The sequence below is a fragment of the Vombatus ursinus genome, unplaced genomic scaffold (assembly GCF_900497805.2).
Source record: "Vombatus ursinus unplaced genomic scaffold, bare-nosed wombat genome assembly UNPS02001419.1, whole genome shotgun sequence".
NCBI lineage: Eukaryota > Metazoa > Chordata > Mammalia > Diprotodontia > Vombatidae > Vombatus > Vombatus ursinus.
In genome coordinates, this window is record NW_020941197.1 from 11,128,546 (window position 1) to 11,154,611 (window position 26,066).

The window sequence follows — 26,066 nt, forward strand, 5'->3', positions numbered from 1 at the left end:
CAGGCCTGTACAACCTGCTTCCTGCTGGCCACTTACAGGCCATGGGCCACTTCCCACTTGCAGCATGCCAAAAGATTTCCTCTACATACAAAGGATGTTTTCCTCTACATTTTTTGCAGGCTGCCCAAAATCCTTTGGTGTGCTGCAAGCGGCTGGAGGGTTGTAAGCTGCCTGCAGGTGGGAGATTGTGCAGGCCTGCCTTAAAGCATTATTGAAATATAAGCTAGTATTGACTCAAGTCAATCTACCTTGCAATTTTAAATCAACCAAAGTAAGTCTGGTGTGAGAGGGCAACTCCTTAATAACTATTGCTTCTGGGTTTTAAGTAAAGCAGCAAACAAGCCCATTTCTATCTTCTGCTTTCCTCTTGACAAATTCAGGTAAGATAGATTTTGATTGCCGGGAACTTGTGTCTAGTTTTTTTTTTTTTTTCCTGTGCTAGAAATAGGTCATAAGTGGCCAAAGTGTAACAACAAGTAAGGCTCAGAGAAAATGAGCAGGAATAGGGCTTCTGTGTATTGAGTCCTTCCGGGCAGAGAGAAGAAAGTTAATGATGAATTGTTATAGCTATTCAGATTCTATTCTCAATTTAAATATGGATAACAGCAGATTGTACTTATTTTTAAAAGGTTGCTTATTAGAACATTGTTTTCCTCACTCACCACATTTTTAAAGTCTTGTGCTTTTGTCTGAATTCCTGCCAGACTTCAAAACAGTTAGTGACAACATCTCCTCCTTTTCACCCCATTCCTTGATTTCCATTCCCACTTATCAGAATTTTTTGCTAATTTTTGCCACAGCCCTTTAGAGTTTTCAGATATATCTGACTGGGTGGTGACATTATCACATTAAACATCGAACATCAATTTTATAACTATGGATTGTGTTCATTTTTTTTTTTTTGCTTTTTGGTGAGGCAATGGGGGTTAAGTGACTTGCCCAAGGTCACACAGCTAATAAGTGTCAAGTGTCTGAGGTCAGATTTGAACTCAGGTCCTCCTAACTCCAAGGCAGGAGCTCTACCCACTGTACCACCTAGCTGCTCCCCCCCCCCCAAGGATTGTGTTCATTTTTTAAGAAATGTGTGCCAATTGTGGGCAAACGATTTCAATGAAAGTATAAATAATGAGTGTAAAGGTTTTCAGGATGTTTCTATTATACATATAGAAGTAGGCAAAGAACACTCTGGGAGAGAAATCAGAAGAAGGTATTACATTATGACCCTTGGAACTATCATTAGAAGATGTAAAGAAAAAAAAATAAAAAGGAGAGACTTTGACTATAATTCCTTATATACTACATGCTACCACATGCCATAATATAATGTGTTGATGTACTTCATTTGGAATCAGAGGAACTGGATTCCAATTTTATCTTTGCAATCTAATTATGTCACCTTAGGTAAGGCACTTAGGCACTTAACTTCCCTGATTCTGAGTTTCTCCATACAAAAAATAAGGACATTGGACTAGATGATCTGTAAAGTCTCTTCAAATTTTAAATTTGTGATCATATTAAATCAGGGTTGGGAAATGGGAAAAAGTATTAAATAAAACCATTTTTTAATAGTTGGTAAATATGTCAAACCAAAAACAAATCAACTAGCATTTATTAAGATCTCACTTTATGTCAGAAACTATCTTAAGCTCTTCATATCCTTTCTCTCCTAAGGGATATAAAGAAAAGGGGGAAATAGTCTATTCCAAACAATGACATGGAAATAACCACATATTAAAAATATAAATGCAGGATGAATTGGAGGGGTAGTCTCAGAGGGAAACCCGAAGGCTCTAAGAGTAAGGAGGACTGGGAAAGGCTTCTAGAAGGTGGCATTTTAACTGGAACTTGAAGGAAACTGAGGAAGCCAGGAGGTAGAAATGAGGAAAGTTTTTGACATGGGAGACAGTCAGCAAAAATTCCTTAGAGTGGGAGATGGAAAGTTATGTTTTAGTAGAGCTGATGAAGTCAAAATTCGGAAATAGCATTACAAATCTAGTAAGTCAAAGTGTCTGAGCTTTAAAACAAATGCATAGAATAATACTTCAAAGCAGAGCTTGCTAATTAAAAAAACTAACAGCTGTGTGTATGAGTTCTGTTTCAAACAGAGAGCAAAGATCAATGCTTTGATTTATAAAAACAAATTATCTGAAAATTATAACTCATCTTGATTAATAACAAGTACAAATAACTAACAAACATTTGTTGAGAGCTTCCTATATTTAATGTACTGTGCTCAGGCTGGGGGGAGGGGGGAAAACAGAGGTCCTGCCCTCAAAGCATGTATAATCCAGGCAGGGGACATAAGAAATACTTTAATAAAATGAAACTAACAACACAAAGCAGAAAGTCGACAAGAGAGAAGTGGTGAAGTAATTCCTGCTTCAGAGAAGTTAAATACATTTTAAATAAATTAACATTCAATTGGATTTAAGCAACATATATTTAAGTATCTAGTAATATAAAGGGATAGTCTAGGCATGAAGAATGCAAAGTCAAAAAAGATGCAGTACCTCCCTCAAAGTAACTAGAATCTCTTGGACAAATATCGTGTGTGCCCAAGTTAGTAAATACAAAGTATATAGAAACAAATACCCAATAAGTTCAAGAAGAAAAGAGTGCTGAAACCATCAGGAGAGGGGAGAAGGCAGAAAAGGTCTAACTTGAGGTAAAAATAAAGAACATTCCAGACATGAAGGCCACTTGTTAAAAGCCAGGGAGATCAGGCAAGTTCCAGAGGAATAAAGAATGTAGGAAGAGGAGCAATATGCATTGACTGGAAATGTAGGGGAGAGGCAGATTGTTGATAGTTTTAATTGTTGTATGGTTTGTATTTTGTCATTAAGGTAATAAGGAATTGCAAGTTATTTGAACAGGGGGATGGCATAGGTATTTGTGTATCTTAAATCAATGTAGCCATTGTATGGAAAATGGTTTGGAAAGGAAAGAGATTGGTAGGATAGTAACCCACTTGGAGGCCATTAAGATAGCTCTTCTCCCTGTTTCCATATGAGAAAAAAAAAAACAAACAAAAAAGCAAAAAACAGCCAGCAGGGCAGGGTGTGGTGACTCTTGTGGTCTTCAGACATCTACCAAGTTGGAAAGTCTCTGACTCCATACAGGTGGAATTTTATGCACTTAGATGACTAGGAAGCTGTGTCAAGAGAGGCAAAAACCAATCAAGTGCTAGGGACAACATTGTTCTTTTTAGGTAAAACTATGCCCTGTTGCAGGAATAGGAACCATGGTTCAATCACAAACCATTTTCATGGTGGGAAGGTCCTAAAGATCTTCTAGAGAAAAATTTCTCCCATTCAAATACTTTCATGGTTTTTACTAGATAGTCCTCCTGGAATACACAAGATTTGGGGAAAAAAAAAACAAAAAAACACTACTGTAACCTCCCCCCCACCCCCACCCCTGTCAATATCTCCTAATCACTAAAAAGAAAAATAAGAGGACAAAAACAGACATCCTAGGCTTTTTCTCCTTCCTTCAGAAGGTCTAAGTCTCAGATATCAATAACCTGGTTCATGAATTGGGTGATGCCACATCTTTGCAGTTCGCAGTGAATCTAAAAAGGCAAGGAAGTGATGATAAAATAATGAGCTGAAACAACACCCGAAATTTCAGAGACACAGCATAGGTGATAACACCACCAGCACAGTCACAAATTATCCTTATGATGGAAGGTAGTAAAAATGAACAGGAGCTGCACCAGGAACATATGAACCATAACATAGTTGATAATACTTCTGACATAGTCAACAATTCGTCATTATAAATGGAATTGAGTTCATCTATAGTAAAGTATCTAAGAGGTCATAAGTTTCTTGTTTTTAACCTGTCCAGGATCTAAGTTGGTACCAAGATTTTCCCAGTAATTCCCTTCACTCATTATTCTTTAGCTCACCCAACAAAGCCACTCCCTCTCTGAGTACCCCATGAGAAGAATATTATGAAATCTTGGACCCCTTAGAAGTCTCTATGGAAGACTTCACCCTTTCTCCTATAGGGGCTAAACAAAGATTCTCTCTAACCCCCACCTAAGAACTAAGAATAAATACTAAGTCAACTAGGGAATCTCCTGTCTTCTAAGTAAATTCATATTCTCCATAGTTGTATAGTAATGACCTCACCTCCCTCATCCTATTGGAACACAACATATTTCCCAACACTGTTACCAATAAGCACTTTCTGGGAAGAAGTTGTCTAAACTATCACAGAGAAAAGAATGAATGGTAATTGAGAGGAACCTGGGAAAAGAACAAATGGTAATTGAGAGGAACTTGAGTTAGTTCTTCAGGGTTTATGAAGTCTTCGGAGGTGGAAAAGACCTTGAGGTGAGAGAAAATATTTGTACATTTTTATTGGTAAGTCTTCCTATAGATTAGATCCCCAAATTTCTGGACCAGAAAGCCCTTTCCCTTACCAGGGTTGCATTGATTTGTCACAGACATCATTTCTTGGAGTAATCAAGTTCCTGAGTCAGATTAGAGTAATAAAGGTCCAAACAGACATAGCTGGAAAGTTTGTTTTATATCTCCCAGGACTGTAACTTATTCTGGGCCCCACTTGTAAGGTGAAGACTTGTGGGTTGCTTGTTACATGGTTAGGGTGGAAAGAGGAAGGAAACAAGCCTTTATATATCACGTACTATATGCCAGGCACTGTGCTAAATGCATCATAAATATTATCTCATTTGATTCTCAGAAGAACTCTGAGAGGTAGTTTCTATTATAACCCTCATTTTACAGTTGAGAAAATTGAGACAAACAGGTGACTTGCCTAAGATCATAGAACTAATAAGTGTCTGAGGTCAAATATGAACTCAGATCTTTCTAACTCCAGGATCAGTGCTCTATCCACTGCACAACCTACTTGCCTCATAGTGGCAATCTATATTTCAAAGTGGGGAATATGATTTCATAAAATTTGAAGAGGTCAATAAGTTTCTGAGTTTTTTTCTTAAATCATGAAAAAGCATGTCAGTAACTTATTTCTGATTGTCCCTGGAGTCCTACTGGTTTTCCCTACCTATTATATTCCCCAAAATTTGACTTAGTGGGATAGAACTTGGAATTTTTAAGGGTTATTTCCCTCTCCTTGTCCCTTATATGAATCACCATCTGATGTAGAGACCCTTTCCTTAACCCATATAGCCTGGTCAACATTACATAATCAGTTTAGTGGTATACTTTAATGACCTTAGGTAATGCAGCCACTTTCAGGTCTTTGACCACCATAATGTAATAGGATGAGAGAGAGTGTAGGTAGCCCTTGGGAAAGACAATGAAATTATACTGAACTCTTTGTCAGGTAAAAGCAAGTTATTTCTGACTAGTCTCAGGCATAGGAATAGAGTGCAAGTAAAAGCATTGGTGAGGTCACCAACCCTATTCCAGTTATCTTGGGCTAGTCTACAATGGCAAGGTTAGGAATAGATTTGGTGTTGACATATTAACTGTCTAGGTTCCTGTAACTGACTATAAGCTAACAGGTGTCATTTACCTTCCTCTCAGGAAACACAGGGCTCTTGTGAGGAGATCTGGTATATTAAAACACTCTAGATTCTTCCATCTCCATCACCAGTCAAGAAATATTTTTTACCTTTCTAGTGGTCCGATATTATTTGCTGTTAAGTACATGAGATTGTTTAGGTAACTCTAAGTGTTTTTATTTAGCCCTACCATGGTAACATGCATACAGGTTGCTAAAAAGACCTATTAAGATAATGAATCCTAAGAGACTGAGATATACCGTCCGTGGTCTGACTTCTGTCATCTCCCCTTACTGATCAGTTTGATTGTTTTTTTTTTTTTTGCTGTTGTTTATTTTTTTTAAAGGTGCAGCTTGGAAGTACAATAAATAGAGCATTGGGCCTGGAGTCAGGAAAATCTTACTTCAAATCCAGACATAGACACTTAATAGCTGTCTGACTCTGGGCAAGTCTTTTTTAACCACTGTATTACTCAGTTTCCTCATCTTTAAAATGGGAATAATGAAAACATCTATCTCTGTTGTGAGGATCAAATGATGGGATATTTGTAAAGTACTTAGTATACTACTTGGTACTGTAGGCACTTAACAAATGCTTGCTCCCTTTCCTTTCTCTTGTTCCCCTAAATGGGGCAAGGTTTAGAAGATTCCTTAGATTTAATTGGGGCTAAAAGGCCCCTATCAACCTGGTGATTAATTTCCCTGTACAGTTTCATTAGCATCCCCATTGGCAGGCCATCAATTGTCTTTTTATCAATCTTCTTACCAAAAAGTTTCAGTAGCCTCACCCAAATCTACCTCTGGGAAGGGGTGTCATTGAACTCAGCACACCTTTCAGGGAAGCTGTCTTCCTGACTCTTTCCCCCCTCTCCATTTTCCAGGGTAGAAATTCACCTTGACACCAGGATTTGCCCAAGCCACTGACCTCTTGCTCAAATTTTACCAGATGATATGCCTATGCCTGAATAGTTGTATGGCAGGGGAGATTCATAGCTAAAGTTTTAAGTCATTCTAGTAGGGCTCCTCCTAAAGTTGAGATTTAGTTATCCCTGAGGCAGACTGGTCATAGGGAGTGGGAGTCCATAGGGAGAGGATGTCTAACTCTCACCTCTCAAACCAATTTTCAACCCTTCCCTTGCAGAGGAATTGGCTATGAAGGGAAATCTTCATTATGGGTCTAGATTGGAATAACTCCCCACTTGAGCCACCTAAAAAGGGATAAAGAAATAAAAATTTATCTGATTTTATAACAATAAATGCTTAACTATCTTTCCAAAACTATGGAGTTTAGCTAAGAGCATTTCAGTGTTGGTTTCATTAGATCACACTCTTAGGAACCATTGTTCTAAACTCTAGACAGACTAGAAACTCATTATATTTCTGTTTGAAATTGTCATACAATCTATCTAGTTCCCTGGTGTTAAAGATCCATCCAATCAATTCCTGTTCTTTCAGAGGAAGAAATCAACCTCCTTCCAATATAAGTCTGGAGTTGTTTTTGTTGTTGTTGTTGTTGTTTTTGTTTTTGTTTCTTCATTTTTTAATTTGTTGTTGTTTCACCTTTGATGGGAGTTCCCAACTTTCTCCTTCATGTTCATTTTCATTCTACTGGCTCTGATCTCAGAAAAATCCAATGGAATTGTACTCTCTGGAACTTGAACCTCTGAAACTGGAAACTTTGGGTAGAAGATGAATATCCAGTGGGTTCCTAGCTATGGTCTCTCAGTCCCCATCTCAATCACAAGAGATTGCTTCACTTTCACTGTCATTAGCTTCATTAGTTACCATACCTGAAAATTGAGATCTCTCTTTAATTGCTGAATGTATTGAACCAATTCACTTTATGTCTTATGAAAGTAGTCAAATTTCTGCTAGATGGTCTACAATAACAAGGGAATGTTGAACTACATACTTTACTCTTTAGCATCAACTGAGTTATTGACTGTGTTAATGAGTACCTGCTCACTGTTCCATTAAGCAGGCTTCCCATAAATAACTACAAGGGCTCTCTACAGTAGATATACCATTGAGTGATATCTATCCACCAGATAACTCCAACTTCTGTATTTTCTGTGCCCTTAACCCAACTCAACCACTACAGGAGCCATGAGACCATCTCATCTAGTTTCAATTACTGACTATACTCTTAAGTCATTGAACAATTAACAAAAAAGAGGCTTAATTAAACCTAATGTAACAAGGACTTGCAGCAAGGGCACAATGGCACTAATAGATGCATTCCTCATCTCCACATGGAAGTATATCTGGTCAGCAGGACATTACCCAAGTTTGAGGGGACCCAAGTCCAGCATGGATGACCTTAGGTTTGACCTTAGGTTACCAGGAAGCTGCATCAAGGGAAGTAGGGATCACACAGATTCTAGGTGCAGCTTTGTCACATTTTATCTAATTTCTATTTTGGGGGTAGGAAGCAGAGAAACTTGCTTTATATTGGTCCTATCACATACATACTTAGAAAATTTAGAAGAATATTATGTATAGTGAAACCATGCAGTCATCCCAAATAGGACTCATAGTTTTGTTCAGGTGACCAGACATGGCTCAAGGACAAACAATGAAAACCTATAAATATCTCATCTCTGGGCAATCCCTAGATTTGAGAAGACCACACCTCATGCAAACTGCTCCAGTAGAGTTTGAGCTCTGTTAATTTCTATGGGACTGAGAGAAGCCAGGAAAGCTTCATTTTCTTTGATTTCTTTTAATTTTTTATTTTAACAGTATTTTATTTTTCTAGTTATTTTATGTAAAAGTAATTTTTAACATTCATTTTTTATAAATTTGAGCTCCAAATTTTCTCCCTTCATCCCTTTCCACCTCTTTCCCTAAGATGGTAAGCAATTTGATAAGGGTTATATATGTGCAATCATGTAAAACCTATTTCCATTTTAGTCATGTTGTGAAAGAAGAAACAGTTCCCCAAACAGTTAGTTTGTAAAAGGAAATACACACACACACACACACACACACACACACACACACACACACACACAAGAAAGTTTAAATAGTATATTTTGATCTGGATTCAGACTCCATTAGCTCTTTCTCTGGATATGAATAGCATTTTCCATCATAAGACTTCTGCAATTGTCTTGAATCCTTGTGTTGCTAAGAAGAGCTAAGTCAGTCATAGTTGATTATCAGACAGTATTGCTCTTACTTTGTGGCATGTTCCCCTGGTTCTGCTCACTTCACTTTACATTAGTTCTTGTAAGTTTTTCCAGAGTTTTCTGAACTTCACCTGTTCATCATTTCTTATATCACAATAGTATTCCATTGCATTCATATGCCACAACTTGTTAAGCCATTCCCAAAGTGATGGGAATCACCTCAATTTTTGATTCTTTGTCACCACTAAAAGAGCTGCTATAAATATTTTTGTACTTTTCCCTTTTTATGATCACTTTGGGATCCAGAACTGGGAGTGGTATTGCTGGAAAAAAGGGTATGCACAGTTTGATTGCCATTTGGGCATAGTTTCAAATGGCTCTCCAGAATGGTTGGATCAGTTCACAACTCTACCAACCAGGCTTTAGCATCTCAATTTTCCCATATGGTATCCAACATTTATCATTTTCCTTTTCTGTCATATTAGTTTATCTGATAGGGGTGAGGTGGTACCTGGGTCATTTTAATTTGCATTTCTCTAATCAACAGTGATTTAGAGCATTTTTATATGACTATACATAGCATTGATTTCATCAGAAAACTGCCTGTTCATATCCTTTCACCATATGTCAATTGGGGAATGACATGTATTCTTATAAATTTGATTCAATTCTTTATATATTTGAGAAATGTGACATTTCTCTAATCAACAATGAGAGTATTTTTTATGTAGTTATAGATAGCTTTGATTACTCAATCTGAAAACTGATCATATTTTTTGATCACTTATCAATTGGGAAATGGGTTTCCTTTTTATAAATCTGACTCAGTTTTCTATATGTCTGAGAAATGAGGCCTTTATCAGAGAAACTTGCTTCCAACTTTTTTTTCACAATTACTGTTGCTAGCTGTATTTCCCTCCATTTTATGCCCCCACCCTTGTTTATTGTTTCTCTCACTCCTCTCCTTTCAACCTGTCCCTCCTTAAAAGTGTTTTGCTTCTGACTACCCCCTCCCCAAATCTGCCCTCCTCTTATCCCCTTTTCCTCTTACTTTCCTGTAGAGTAAGACAGATTTCTCTACACAACTTTATCTTTCTTCCAGTATATTCCTCTCTCACTCCTTAATTTTATTTTTCAGATATAATTCCTTCATATTCAACTCACACCTGTGCCCTTCATCTATATATGCTCCTTTTAACTTCCCTAATAATCAGAAAAGTCTTATGAGTTAAAAATATCATCTTCCCAAGTAGGAATGTAAACAGTTTAAACTTATTAAGTCCCTTATGATTTCCCTTTCCTGTTTACCTTTTTATGCTTCTCTTGAGTCTTGTATTTGAAGGTAAAATTTTCTATTCAATTCTGGTCTTTTCATCAAGAATGTTTGAAAGTCCTTTACCTCATTATATGTCTATTTTCTTCCCCAAAGTATTATACTCACTTTTGCTGGGTTGTAATCTTAACTCCTTCACCTTCCAGAATATCATATTACAAGGCTTCTAATCCCTTAATGTTGAAGCTGCTAAATCTTATGTTATCCTGATTGTAGCTCCATGATACATGAATTATTTCTTTCTGACTTCTTGAAATATTTTCTCCTTGACCTGGCAACTCTGGAATTTGCCTATAATATTCCTGGGAGTTTTCATTTTGGGATCTCTTTCAGGAGGTGATTGGTAGATTCTTTCAATTTATATTTTACCCACTGGTTCTAGAACATCAGGGTGGTTTTCTTTGATAATTTCATCAAAGATGATGTCTAGGCTTTTTTTTTTCTGATCCTGGTTTTCAGGTAGTTCAATAATTTTAAAATTATTTCTTGATCCAACCATTTTGGAGAACAATTTGTAACTATGCCCAAAGGGCTATAAAAATGTGCATACCCTTTGACCCAGCAATAGCACTTCTAGGGCTATATCCCAAAGAGATCATACAAATGGGAAAAGGACCTACATGTACAAAAATATTTATGGTAGCTCTTTTTGTGGTGGCAAAGAATTGGAAATTGAGAGGATGTCCAACAATTAGGAATGGTTGAACAAGTTAAGGTATATGAATGTAATGGAATACTACTGTGCTATAAGAAAGGATGAACAGGCTGACTTCAGAAAAAACCTGGAAAGATTTGTATGGTCTGATGCTGAGTGAAGCAGAACCAAGAGAATGTTGTACACAATAACAGCCATGTTGTGCTATGTTTAATATTGATAAACTTAACCCTTCCCAGCAATGCAAAGATCTAAGTCATCTCTAAAGGTCTCCTGAAAGAAAATGCTATCCACATCCAAAGAACTATGGGGTTTGAATGCAAATCGAAGCATACTATTTGCTATTTTTTTTCTTTCTTCTGTTGAGTTTTGTTTCCTTTTTCTGGTGGTTCCTCCTATTGGTTCTAATTCTTACCTACAACATCACTAATGTGAAAATATGTTTAATAGGAATGTAAAAAAAATAAATAAATTCCTGTTGTGGGGCAGCTAGATGGTTGCTAGGTTAGAGCACTGGTCCTGGAGTTAGGAGGACCTGAGTTCTAATCTGGCCTCAAACACTTAACACTTATAAGCTGTGTGTGACCCTGAGCAAGTCACTTAACCCTGATTGCCCCACCCAAAAAAAATTCCAGTGGCTCCCTAATACCTTGAGAATTGAATAGAAAGACCTCTGTCATTTAAAGCACTTCACAACCTAGCCCATTCTTGTCTCCTCATGTCCCTTAGCATTATCCCTGGCTTCCTTCAATACTCAACTCAAGTGCCCCCTTCTATAGGAAGCCTTCTCTTTCAAGGCTATGTTGTGTTCATTCTGTGTCTATCCAGTATATGCCTAAACAGAACAGGAGACTGGCCAATAAACCCAGTCCTTATGAACACATACAGGATGCTTGACTGAAGTAATGTTCCATTGGAATGCTCTATGGAACTGACTAATCAACCAGGACCATTCTCTTAAGAAGGGCTCTTTTCTGGACTAGTTTGATATTGGAGAGGAGGACTGGGGGGAGGGGGGTTGTCCTCAGACCCTGTCACCTGGAGCTATGTAAATAGAAATATATCACACTCATAAGTATATGTACATATACATATGTATGTATGTATGTATATACATATGTATGTATACACCCATATCCATACAAATAAACTGCATGTGACAAGTAAAGATATACTGTGGACATGTGTGTTTATACATGTCTATACCTAGACATATAAACACACATATAACACATAGACACATATGTGTGTGTTTCTTCTTTTAAAAATTGCTTATTTGTGTCATTTGAACCACTCTTCTTGGGAATGAACATGATGCTAACAGATTTATATGAAGGCCTTATAAATTCTAGATGTCAGTTTTTTTTTCAGATAAACTTTGTACAAAGAATAAAAAAAATATTTCTTCTGGATCTATTTTCCAGGTCAGTTGTTTTTCCAATGAGATATTCTGCATTTTCTTCTATTTTTTTTTTGGATTTGTTTTATTGTTTCTTGATTTATCATAAAGTCATTATTCCATTTGCTCCATTCTAATTTTTAAGGAATTATTTTCCTTTTTGGAGGGGTTTAGGGGACAACTCAGGCAAATCCCTGCTATTACTCTGCCATCTTGGCTCCATTTCTGTTTATTTTTTTTATCATTTTAAACCTATTTTGTGACTTTTAAAGTTGAGCTCTGCTCCTGAGGTACAGAGGGAAATGTCCCAAGCTTATTACTCCAGGTGCCAGGGAGCTGACTTGCTGAGCCAGTGCTTCTGGGGCTGGCAGATTGCCTAGCCTAGTCCCCAGTGTAGTCCATCTGGCTGCACTGGGGTTTCCTGGACTGCCAGGCCTGACCTGGGAGCCTCACATATGGCTTGCTGTTCTTCTGGTCTGTTGAGCTGGACCATAGGACCTTTGTTGTCTATCTGTGCTGGGGCTAGGAGTCTTTCACTGACTTGGCAGAACACAACCTGTGATGGGATTCATTAACCTTTTATCCAAGTGAGGCAGAATTTTCTGCAGTCTTAAGTTATCTTGGGTTGGAAAATTGTTTCACCCTATCCTTTTGTGGGTTCTATTGCTCCAGAATTCATTTTGATGTGTGATTTAAAGTTATTCTAAGAGAATTTTGGGAAAACTCAGGCAACTTCTTATTTTTTCTCCACCATCTTGGGTCTACCCCTATAAGCTTCATTTTAGCCAGATTCTTGATCAATCATAAACTCCTTGCTTCTGTGAGTATCTCTGCTTTAATTTTGTATATTTATTTCAGTAAGCCTTAGTAGAATCAAGGAAAAAAAAACATGCATTCATTTCATTTTTTAATATTCCCAAAAAAGGGCTCAGCAAAAAAGTTAAACATATTCAAACTGAACTGGAAAATACTTTAGTGGAATGTAGGAGGATAACTAATTATTAGAGCAATATCATCTGACAATAGATCCAAAAATCAGTTGAAGGGAAAACAAGTCTTCAGAGGATATAGTGTGGACTTCTAGTAAGGCTGTCATCATCATGAAATGTTCCAGCTACATCCAGCTCCCCTCACAACGGAATGAAATCATCTACACAATGGAGAAGGATAAAAGGATGGATTAGAAAACAGGGTTCAACAATACAATATTTGTTTGTTTACAGGAAGTGTATTTGAAACAATGATTTACAAAGCACTAAGATGAGATACTGGAGCAGAAATTATGCCTCACCTAAATTAAAAACAAACAAACAAACAAATATATAAGCAAACAAACAAATAAGAGTGAGAAACATGTCCTTTACCAAGGCAACACTAAGAATCAATGTGGTTAAAAGAGATAATTAACAACATGCAGGGAATAATACATATATATATATATATATAACATATATATAAAATGTATGTATACTTAAAGGTACTATAGATGATGAGATAATATCAAAGAGTTTTTTGTGATATCCACATAAGCTAGATTATGCCAAAGCATTTTTTTTTCAGCCAAAGATAAGGTTTATGAGAACATCCACCATATTGGGCAGACTCTTAAAGGAGTCTGAACATTAGTGAGCTATTGGCTAGATTCTAAGAATCCAAACAGTGGCTAGATTTTAAGAATCTAGCCCCAAAGCATTTTTACAAGAAGAAAAGCAAATAGGCACACAATGGAATAGATTATGAGTGATCCTATAGATTTAGCATTTCTATTTGAATAAGTTCTCCTTTTTTTCTTTATTTTTTCTCTCATCAATTTTCTTTTGAATATTCACATTTCCTTCTTTGTCTTGCTTTAGGCCTTTGCAGTTGTCATTATTATTTAGCTTCATTTTTTTTTGAGGATGGCTAAACAAAATCAGGGAATTAGGGTGAAAAAACAGTATCTTCACTTAGGGAAATCAAGAACCCAAAAAGAGGCTCTGACAACTAAAGTGTCCTGTGTAGGTTCATGGCACTGAAAAAAACCTTATTTTTTCTTTCCTATTTTCTTCCATCTAGCTGGAAATCAAGGCACTTTTCTATCAGTTGCCATACTCACCCAACAAGATACCCATTCTTCCTTTCTTTTATATGCAAAAGATGGGGATGGGGATGGGGATGGGGACTATCAGAATACATGACTGTTTGTATTTCTGCAGTTGATGTATTAAATCTTGGTGTCATCAATAAATTGAGATGCTCTCTAAACCTCCGTGTGTGCAGTTAGGAGTTTAGGTTTAGAGAAATTATAGTCCCTGACCCATAGTGGAGTTGGATAGTGTGCCTATAGCTACCCCTTTTCATAACAATAAGTTCAATCCCCATTCTGCAAAAGTCACTTTCCCTTCATGGAAATAGCTGCAAATAACTTTTTTTTTTTTTTTTACTGTTCATGTACTATGAGCCTACACAGTACTCTTCAATTATGAGAACAACCATTGAAGTTTATGAATTCCCCAACTGAAATAATTCTCCCAAATTTTCTGACTTTGTTCTCCCTATTCAGCACAATCAAAAAGAAGTCTTCCCCTGGGTATACACACAGGACAATGAGTCAGTCAGCTCTTTAAGAATGAACAAGTCCTGTATTAAATCAGACATATAGTATTTGACATAAATAACTCAAATAAATTGCTTCAGCCTCAGTCAAATCCCATTTTGCATGTATCAGCCTTCATGAAGGTTTGATGAAACTGGCCTTATATCCAGATCAGCCACCCCCAATAACCATTTTCTGGGTGTGTACCCCTTACATTAGTATGTTAAATTCTCCCTAGACTATGCAGACAAGGGCAAGGTTAACACATATCTATAATCTGTTTTACTTTCAACCACTAAAATAGTGATCTTTAGAAGGACACATTACCAGTACATGAAAGGGAAGATGGCAGGTATTAGGTAAGCCAATTGTAGTGTTTGCAAATGTGCTGGGAGGTGAAGGCAGAGAAAGAGAAGGGGAGGGAGAAAAGAAGAAAAAAAACCTGACATTCTCCTATTCTCTTTAATGCAATAGAAGAGAAGGCCCATTAAAAGCTTAGGCAGTGCTAGGGAAAGTAGATTTTATGTATTTTAACTATTTTAATTACTCCATGGGGCCCAGACCAACACATAACTTTAAAGAAAAGAACAGCTCCATACAGAGTAGTCCATGGGATCTATTTAGAGAAAAAAAGGAGATTTTTCTGTTATAACATAGTACCCTACATGAAAAGAAATACTTTTAGCTTTTACGTCAACACTACAAATAAGCCTGTCTTTCATTTGTGAATAGCTAAACCTATTTATTCATATCATTATTTGTTTTATTAATAACAATAGGCTCTTTCCTCATGCAACAGAGGATGACAACAGCAATGGAAGCAATCACTGAGAAAAATGTAGGCTATATATAATACTGCATGTCTGTGCCATGCATTAAAGGTAATTGCAGCAAATTGTCATGGCCCTGGAAATCAAAGTTTCATCCTTGGGTTCTGGGAAGGAAGAGACAATTTCTCAAACTCATTTTCTGTTTTTCAGTGAAAGGAAATCTTTAGTAATTTGGCCAGATCATATAAACTTATTTAACAGTCAGAAATGTTAAAGTGTTTTGAAGATTTCCATGTTAATAGAATTAACTTGTTGTGTAATTAGATCTTTTTTTTTTTTAATAGAGGTTCTTGTTCTATGATTATGCCTTCTGCAGAAATTTTCTCCAGGGCAGACAATCATAGAACCCCTATTAGTGGTAGAATCCATTATCAGAACTGCATTTACCATTCTGGTTATTTCATCCATGAAGGAGTCCTTAAATTGGTAGAGTCACAAAGTGCGCTATTGCTCTTCTGCTTTCTAACTATTAGTCTTTCATTGAATATTAGCCATTGGAACAAATCCATATTTGGAAATTTCATGGCAAGTAAAAAAAAAAAAAGATAAACCATGATCCTCACTTACTGCTTTTAGAAAGGTCAAAGAAGAAAATGAAGGATGTTCATGCCTAGCATATTCGCTCAGAAGCAAAACCAGTCACTCTACTAAAGCCTACCTTATTCTGCCATTATTCCTTCAGATATATAATGAATATCTCTGTTTCTTCTGTTTAGCTCTTTTGGACTAATACAAATGTTTTCTATGCCCCACATATATTACAGAAGAATCTAGTTTTAAGTTGAAAAGAACTTCACAGGCTCTAAACCCACATATATAACCCACATAAATCATTGGCATTTCTATACATTATGAACAAAGCCAAACAGCAAGAGATAGAAGTAGAAATTCCATTTAAAGCTACTGTAAAGTCTACCTACCAAAAGAAATCCAAGAACTATATGAACACAATTACAAAACACTTCTCACACAAATAAAGTCAGATCTAAATAATTGGAAAAACATCAGTTACTCATGGGAAGGCTGAGCTAATATAATAAAAATGACAATTCTACATAAGCTAATTTACTCATTCAGTGCCATATTGATCAAGCTACCAAAAATTATTTTATAGAGTTAGAAAAACAATAATAATAAGATTCATTTGGAATAACAAAAGGCCCAGAATATCAAGGGAACTAATGAAAAGAAATGTAGAGTAAGGTGGCCTAGCCATTACAGATATTAAACTGAATTATAAAGCAGCAATCATCAAAACTACTTGGTAGTGTCTAAGAAATAGAGTGGTGGATCAGTGGAATAGGTTAAGTATGCAAGACATAGTAGTCAATGACTATAGTAATTTGTTATTTGATAAACCCAAAGACCCCAGCTTCTGGGATAAGAACTCACTCTGACAAAAACTGCTGAGAAAACTGGAAAAAAAGTATGGCAGAAACTCGGCATAGATCAAAATCTCACACCATATTCGAAAATAGTCAAAATGGGTCCATTATTTAGATATAAAGGCTGATACTATAAGCATACTGGGAGAGCAAGGAATAGTTTACTTATCAGGTTTATGGAGAACAGAAGAATTCATGACCAAACAGGAGATAGAGGACATTACAAAATGCAAAATAGATAACTTTGATTACATTAAATTGAAAAATTTTTGCACAAACAAAGCCAATGCAACCAAGATTAGAAGGAAAGTAGAAAATTGGGAGTTTTTACAACCAGTCTCTCTGATAAGGGCTTCATTTCTAAAATATATAGAGAATTAAGTCAAATTTATAAGAATGCAAGTCATTCCCCAATTCATTAGTGGTCAAAGGATATGAACAGGCAGTACTCAGATGAAAAAATTAAAGCCATCTATAGTCATATGAAAAAAAAATGCTCTAAATCACTATTGATTAGAGAAATGCAAATCAAAACAACTCTGAGGTACCACATCACACCAACATGACAAAACAGGAAAATGAGAAGTGTTGGAGAAGATGTGGGAGAATTGGAACACTAATGCATTGTTGATGGAGTTGTGAAATGATCCAACAATTTGGAGAGCAATTTGGAACTATGCCCAAAGGGCAATAGCAGTTCTAGAGCTATATCCGAAAGAAATCATGAAAATGGGAAAAAGGGCCCACATGTACAATAATATTTATAGCAGCTCTTTTTGTGGTGGCAAAGAATTGAAAATTGAGAGGATGCCCATCAATTGGGGAATGGCTGAACAAGTTGTGGTATATGAATGTGATGGAATACTATTGTGCTATAAGAAATGATGAACAGGCTGACTTCTGAAAAAACCTGGAAAGACTTCTATGGTCTGATGCTGAGTGAAGTGAGCAGAAGCAGGAACTTTGTACACAGTAACAGCCATGTCGGGTGATAATTAATATTGATAGACTTAACCCTTCTCAGAAATACAAGGATCTAAGACATCCACAAAGGCCTTCTAATGGTAAATTCTATCCTCATCCAAAGAAAGAACTATGGAGTTTGAATGCAGATCAAAGCATACAATTTGCTATTTTGTTTTCTTCTGTTGTGTTTTGTTTCCTCTTTCTGGTGGTTCCTCCTTTTGGTTCTAATTCTTCCTTACAACATCACTAATGTGAAACTATGTTTAATGGGAATGTATATGGATAGCCTATATCAGATTGCACCATCTTGGGGAGGGAGGTGGGGAGAGAGGGGAAGAAAAATTTAAAACTCAATAGTTTATGGAAGTGATGGTTGATAAATAAAGATAAATTAATTTAAAAATAAAATAAAATTTTAAAAAAGAACTTCAGAGTTGTCTTGAGGACTTCTGGGAAGGGGGAAACCATCCCATTCCATGTTTGGATAATTCTAATTTCTAAAACAAAACAAAACAAAAACAAAAACATAAAAACAAAACACCCCCCTTATATCACCACAAATTATGTCCCTTTGCAAAATTTGGCCTTTCCTTATTTTTTGATATGACCTCAGGAACTAAACAGATCATCTCTAATCTTCTTGCAATGGTTCTTTGACAAATGGAAAATAATTGTCATTATCCTACTAAATCTTCTCTTCTCCATACTAAACTTCCCTGTTTCCTTCAACCAATATTTATCTGAAATTAACTTGATGTATTTTACTATATCAGATGGCCTTCATTGTTTGAACAATCCCAAGTTTATCAATGCTCTTTCCAAAATACTATAAACAACATCAAACACAATAGGCAGTTATGTGCAGTGGTTAGAATGTTGTTTCCAGAGTCAACAAAATCTGAGATCGGATTCAGTTTCAGACACTTATTAAATGGATGACCTTAGGCAAATAACCTCTATATTCCTCAGTTTCAGAATTAGTCTAATATGAAAATTATTAGTGCATAGCTCCCAAGATTGCTATGAAGATCAAATGATTATATATATATATATATGTGTGTGTGTGTATATATATGTGTATATATATATACACATATATCTCACTTTGTAACCCTTAAAGTGCTATATGCATAGTAACTATTATCATCATCATCATTGTATTCTATATGTAATCTCACTAAACAGTGTTACGAAATGACAGTCAATCATTCAGCCAATTAGTGTGTATTAAGTTAACATCAGACTTTGTCCTAAGTACTAGAGATACAAAGAAAGGCAAAAAATAGCCCTTGCTCTCAAGAATCTCAGTCTAATGGGGGAAACAACATGAAAATTTCCAAGTACAAAAAAAAATACAGGATAAATTGGGTGTACTCCCAGACAGGAGGCACTAAGATAAAGGAGGACTGGGAAAGACTTCTTTGGGTTACTCAGTCAATAAATATTTATTACATACTTACTATGTGTCAGACATGATGCTAAGTGCTGGGATACAACAGGAGGTAAAAGACAGTCCCCTTATGAACTTCACAAGTTTTGGTTCATAGTAGTTTTAAGATATCTTTTGAGCATCGAGTTTGAGATGCCTGAAATGCAGCTGGAAATGCGAAATTGAAAGACAGAAGAGGGGTTTGGGCAAGATAGGTAGATTTGAAAGCCTACAGCATGGACATGGTAATTAAATCCTTGGCAACTGATGAGATTACCAATTGAAGTAGTAAATAGAGATAAAAGATGTGAGTGTAGGAGAAAACCTTGCAGGGCACCTACAGTTAAAGGGTGTGATCTGGATGAGGATCCAGAAAAGCATAATGTAAAGAAGTCAAAAAGGTGGAAGAACCAGGAGTAAGTGGTGTCTTAAGAATCCAGAGAGAAGAGAATATAGAGTTAAAGAGAGCAATCAATAGTATAAAAAATCACAGAGAAGTCAAAGAAAATTAGGAATGAGAAAAGGTCATTGAATTTTTCAATTATGTAATCATTCATAACTTTGGAGAGAGCAGTTTTGATGGAATGATCAAGTAAGATGTGTATTTTAAGTGATTAAGAAGAGAGTGAGAGATGAACAAGTTAGAGGCATCCAATGTAGACAGCCTTTATGAGGAATTTAGCCACAAAAGGCATATGAATGATAGTGGAAATGAAAGGATCAAGTGAGTGTTGTTTTTGCTTGCTTGTTTTTGTTTTTCAGGATTAGAGACATGTACAGGTTTATAGGTAATAGCAAAGGAGCCAGTAGACAGGACTTATTGAAAATATTGAAATTAAGTGATAGAGTATGAATGAGGGGTGGTGGAGGTAAAAGGTGATTTGTTGGAGGAAATGTGACAGAATGGGACTATTCAGTTAGAGCATTTGGCTTTGGGAAGGAGTAAGTCCACCTCTTCCCATGAGATATATTCTTTCAGAAGGTAGGACTTGAGCTGAGACTTGAAGGTAATCAGGGAAGCTTACCTGCCTTCATTGTCTCTGGATGAAATATCTCTTCCTTGGAACAAGATAACATTTACTTTCTTGCCTGTCATGCTGTACTGTTAACTGAATCGAATTTGAGGTCTGACAATGCCTCTAGATCATTTTCATCCTATACCCATCTTGAACATGTGGACTTGATTTCATTTTATTTAATTTGGTCAAGTGTTCTGACCTATCTAGATCTTTTGGAATCCCTCAATTTGGTTATCCACTGTTAGTTAGCCTTCCTGAATCACTTGTTTTATTTGAACTCTTTATATTTGACTATGAAGAGTTATGTTCATGTGACAAGCTCATGCTCTGTTGTCTGAATTTTTAAGGATTTTTTTCCTCCAAATGGCCTTGCTCATTTTGTCAGCTTATCAAATACAGCCATCTATCTGTTCATTTCCCTAAAGTGCCTAGTTGAGTGTTTTCTACCATTAGTGGGAAACTGATGAGGGAATATTATTGCTTAACATCTCACTTCCAAGATTCATTATTTGTTTCTTAATCTGTTGGGCTTGATTTCTGCTTCCCATTCCTGTTCAGAAGTAGGAAAATCCCATTCTGACTATGCATTGAGGCAGCTCATAGCACAATGGATAGAGCACTGGATCTGGAGGGAGGACAACCTGAGTAAAAACCCACCCTCAAGCACATACTAAGTGTGTGTCCCTAGATAAGACATTTAATCTCTGTTTGCCCACTTTTTCTCAACTGTAAAATTGTGAATAGTACCTACTTAGCAGGTTTCTTCTGAAGATCAAATAAGAGAATATATATAAAAGCACTTATCACAATGCCTGGTGCATAGTAGGGGCTATATCAATGCTTATTCCACCTGCCTGCCCCCCTCCCATTCTGTCATGTATTAAGGTAATTTACCTATGTTTTTATTATAGGAAACTATAATCATATGATCATGGAATCAAAGAATCATAGATTTAAGTCTGGATGGAACCTTAGAAGTCATTGGGTCATAGATTTAGAGCTGGATGATCCAATTAAGGTCCATTAGAAAGGAAAGAATCCAACCCTTTCATTTTATAGGTGAGGAAAGGGAGGTCCAGAGAGGTTAAGTGATTTGCTTAGAGTAATATAGCTAGTAACTCTCTAAGACAGGATTCAAACCCAGGTTTTACTGACTCTGAAACTAATGCTATGTCTCCTATGTCATGTTGCCATTCTAATGTAAGGGCCTTTGTGTTTTTGTTGTTTCTATTGTTGTTTTTGTTTTAGTTGTTATTGTTTAAACATAGTTGTACCTCCTTTAGGCCATAACACAGTAATATCTGCAATATAAATGTATACATATATATGTGTGTTTATACACACATATATGTATATATGTGTGTATGTTTGTATGTATATGTGCATATATACATTATTATCACTATGATAACGTTATTATACATATGCATGCGCAAGTATATATGTGTGTGTGTGTGTGTGTGTGTTTGTGTATACTTATTAATGTTCATACTGTGGTATAATTTCAGAGGTGTCAGGACCTTCTGTCTAACATACTATTTCTTCTACTTGATATCTGATAGTTATAATTCTATGATTATTAATTCATTCTTTCAGTGTTCTCTGCTAAAACACAACTTCCTTCCTAGAAGAAATAACACATTAAGCTGCATTCAAACAACAAATGAGAGCAGGGGAAACTGGTAACCTGAGAGGGGATAGGAGGGTATGTGATCAATCAATCACTAGAATTTATTAATTGACTACTATGTGACAGACACTGTGCTAAAGGTTGTAGATTCAAGGAAAGGCAAAAAAAAAAACAATTCGGGCTCTCAAGTTGCTCACAGTATAATGGAGAGTCATGGGTTGAGACGAGAGCACAAAAAGGGAAGACTGGATATAATAAAGTCAAATTTTAACTGCTTAAAAAATTTATCAGATCTTATCTAAGTTTCACATGTCTGAGGTACCTGTCTTCCAGAAATCAGGGTAATGTGTCAAGTAACTTTTGCTTCTCACCTTCATGTTTTAAACTGAAAACTGTGAACTTCTTTGCATCGATGAAGTTTGACTTCTGAACACTCCTGTCTCCCTGCCTCAAGCTAATGTTCAGAAGAGCTACCTTAGCATAAATTATCAGTCAGCTATAAATGTTTTACAAGTTAATAAATGTGATTTATGTATGCTTGATATGCACATCATGAAAAAATAACATGAAAAAATGCAGAAACTGCATCCTTAATGAAAAGAATGAATATTATTATTTTCAAGCTCTGTTTAGATTCACTTAAAATGAACTCTTATTAAACTACTAATTTATGATCTTTGGTATAAATTCAGCTATTCAACATAAATTTAATTTTGAATGAGTTTCAATTAACCCATTAAAATTTGTATCTAATTTGGATAATTTTTATTTGAATTTTATTTATTTTGTGCAATGTTGATATTCTGCAAATTACTTTCAAGATGAACCATTTCTCAAACACTTTCATTCTCTCCAAATTTAGCATATTTTGGTTTTTTTTAATATATTTGTAAAGTCCTACTCAGGTTGTTTGACTTAACTATAGTTTATAAGTAACTAGGAGTTTTTGAAGGCTATTTCCAAAGAACATAATCTCTGGCAGGTCCTGCCACATGGGAAAGGTATGGCAACAGTTTGGGTACCTATATTCTGAGGACTAATTCAATTATTAAAGAAAAGTCCACCACTAGAAGGTTGGCAACTATAAGATGATGGTGATGATGAGGATCAGTAGGATGAGAAAGAGGAGGAGGAATAGGAGAAGGAAGAGGAGGACATAAAGGATATTTGTTACTTTTTTTAGATTTTGGCAGCTCATAGGATAGTGCTGTCTGTCTTTGAAGAGGGAGTGTCAAATTAACGAAGCAATCAACAAGCACTTTTTAAGTACCTACAATATAACAGGTAATCCCATTAGATTATAAGGTCCTTGAAGGAATGGATTATCTTTGGCCACCTTTTTATATCCCTAGTTCTTAACACAATGCCTGTCACCTAATAGGAGCTTAATTCATGCTTATTGGATGACTGACAAATAATTGGGCTAGTGGAATCATAGTTGTTCAAAATTCAGATACTCCTTCATTTAATACATAGATACTGAAATTTATCTACAAAAGAGTTATGCACACATAAAATACAAGGTAATAAATATAAAATAATATAATAAATACAATACAATATAATAACAAAGTGCATGAATTTGTTTATCTCTTTGAATATGAATGTATATGTATATATGCATATATTTGTATATGTATACAAATGTAGGTGTGTATAAATTAGACCTTTATATATGTATATGTATGAATGTATATACATATGTATGCATATATACACATCTATCTGTATTTATCTATACATATACATATATATCCATTTTTCATGCATGTTTTTTAGATTTCAATTTGTGTACTTAATATTTATCCAAAGTTATTTGTGAACTTAGTTTCATTTTTAAAATTAATTACTTAATTTTTAGTTTTCACCATTCACTTTCATAAGATTTTGAGTTCTAAATTTTTTCCTACTGTCTACCCTCCACACTCCCCAATACAACATCCAATCTGAGATAGGCTATACGTGTACAAACAGATTAAACATATTTCCACATTTGTCATGTTGTGAAAGAAGAATCAGAAGGGAAAAACCCAAAGAAAGAAAAAAAAAGAAAGAGAAAATAGTATGCTTCAATCTCCATTCAGATTTCATAGTTCTTTCTTTGGATGTGGATAGCATTTTCCATTGTGAGTCTTTTGAAATTGTCTTAAATCCTTGCATTGCTGAGAAGAGTTAAGTCTATCAAAGTTGGTCATCACATGATGTTTACTGTGTACAATGTCCTCCTGGCTCTGATCACTTCACTCAGCATCAGTTCATGTAAGTCTTTCCAGGTTTTTCTGAAATCTGCCTGCTCATCATTTCTTATGGAACAATAGTATTCCATCACATTCATATACCACAACTTGTTTAGCCATTCACCAATTGATGGACATCCCCTCAATTTTGAATTCTTTGCCACCTGAAAAAAGTTGCTGTAAATATTTTTGTACATATAGGTTATTTTCCTTTTTATTTTTTAAATCTCTTTTGAGATACAGACTTAGTAGTGGTATTGCTAGGTCAAAGGGTATGGTTGGTTTTATAGCCCTTTGGTCATAGTTTCAAATTGCTCTCCAGAATGGTTGAGTCAGTTCACAACTCCACCAACAATGCATTAGTGTTCCAATTTTCTCACATCTTCTCCAACATTTGTCATTTTCCTTTTCTATAATATTAGCCAATCTGATAGGTGTGAGGTGGTGCCTCAGAGTTGTTTTAATTTGCATTTCTCCAACCAACAGTGATTTAGAGCATTTTTCATATGACTATAGATTGCTTTAATTTTTCACTCTGAAAACTGCCTGTTCATATCGTTTGGCCATTTACTAATTGGGGAATGACTTGTATTCTTATAAATTTGACTGAATTCTCTATATGTTTGTGATATGAGGTCCTTGTCAGAGACACTGACTGTAAAAATTGCTTCCCAGCTTTCTGCTTTCCTTCTAATCTTGCTTGCATTGGTTTTGTTTGTGCAAAAAAGTTTTTAATTTCTTGTAATCAAAATTATCCATTTTGCATTTCATAATGTTCTCTACCTCTTGTTTGGTCATAAATTCTTCTTTTCTCCATAGGCCTGACAGATAAACTATATTTTGTTCTCCTAATTTGCTTATGATATTACCTCTTTTGTCTAAATCATATACCCATTTTGAACTTACCTTAGTATAGGGTGTGAAACGTTGGTTTATGCTAGATTCTGCTATAGTATTTTCTAGTTTACCCAGCAGGTTTTGTCAAATAGTGAGTTATCCCAGAAGCTGGAGTCATTGGGTTTATCAAGCAGTAGATTAGTATAGTCATTGACTACAGTTTCTTGTATCCCTAACCTAATCCACTGATCAACCACTCTATTTCTTAGCCAGTAATAAATACTTCAGATTATTGCTGCTTTATAATATCATTTTAGATCTGGGATGACTAGGCCAAATTCCTTTGCATGATTTTTTAAAAATTAATTCCCTTAATTCAGTTGATCTTTTGTTCTTCCAGATTAATTTTGTTTTTTTTTTTCTGGCTCTAAATGTTTTTGGTAGTTTGACTGGTATGGCATTGAATAAGTAAGTTAATTTAGATAGAATTGTCACTTTTATTATATTAGCTTGGCCTATCCATTAGCTATTGAAATTTTTCCAATTGTTTAGGTCTGAAAAGTGTTTTGTAATTGTGTTGAAATAGTTTTTGTATCAATGGAATTTGTCACTAGAAAAAAACGTTGCTGTAAATATTTTTGTACATATAGGTCATTTTTCTTTTTTCTTTTTTTGTCTCCTCTGAGATACAGAACTAGCAGTGGTATTGCTAGGTCAAAGGGTATGGTTGGTTTTATAGCCCTTTGGTCATGGTTTCAAATTGCTCTCCAGAATGGTTGAGTCAGTTCACAACTCCACCAACAATGCATTAGTGTTCCAATTTTCTCACATCTTCTCCAACATTTGTCATTTTCCTTTTCTATAATATTAGCCAATCTGATAGGTGTGCGGTGAGGGTTTATCTTAGCAGGTAGACTCTACAAATTTTAATTTCTCCAGTTATTTTAAGTGGGATTTCTCTTTTTATCTCTTGCTGCTGGGATTTGTTGATAATATATAGAAATGCTGATGACTTGTGTGGATTTATTTTACATCCTTCAACTTTCCTAAAGTTGTTAATTCTTTCAAGTAGATTTTTTTTGGTTGAGTCTCTAGGATTCTCTAAGTATGTCACAATATCATCTGCAAAGAATGATAGTTTTGT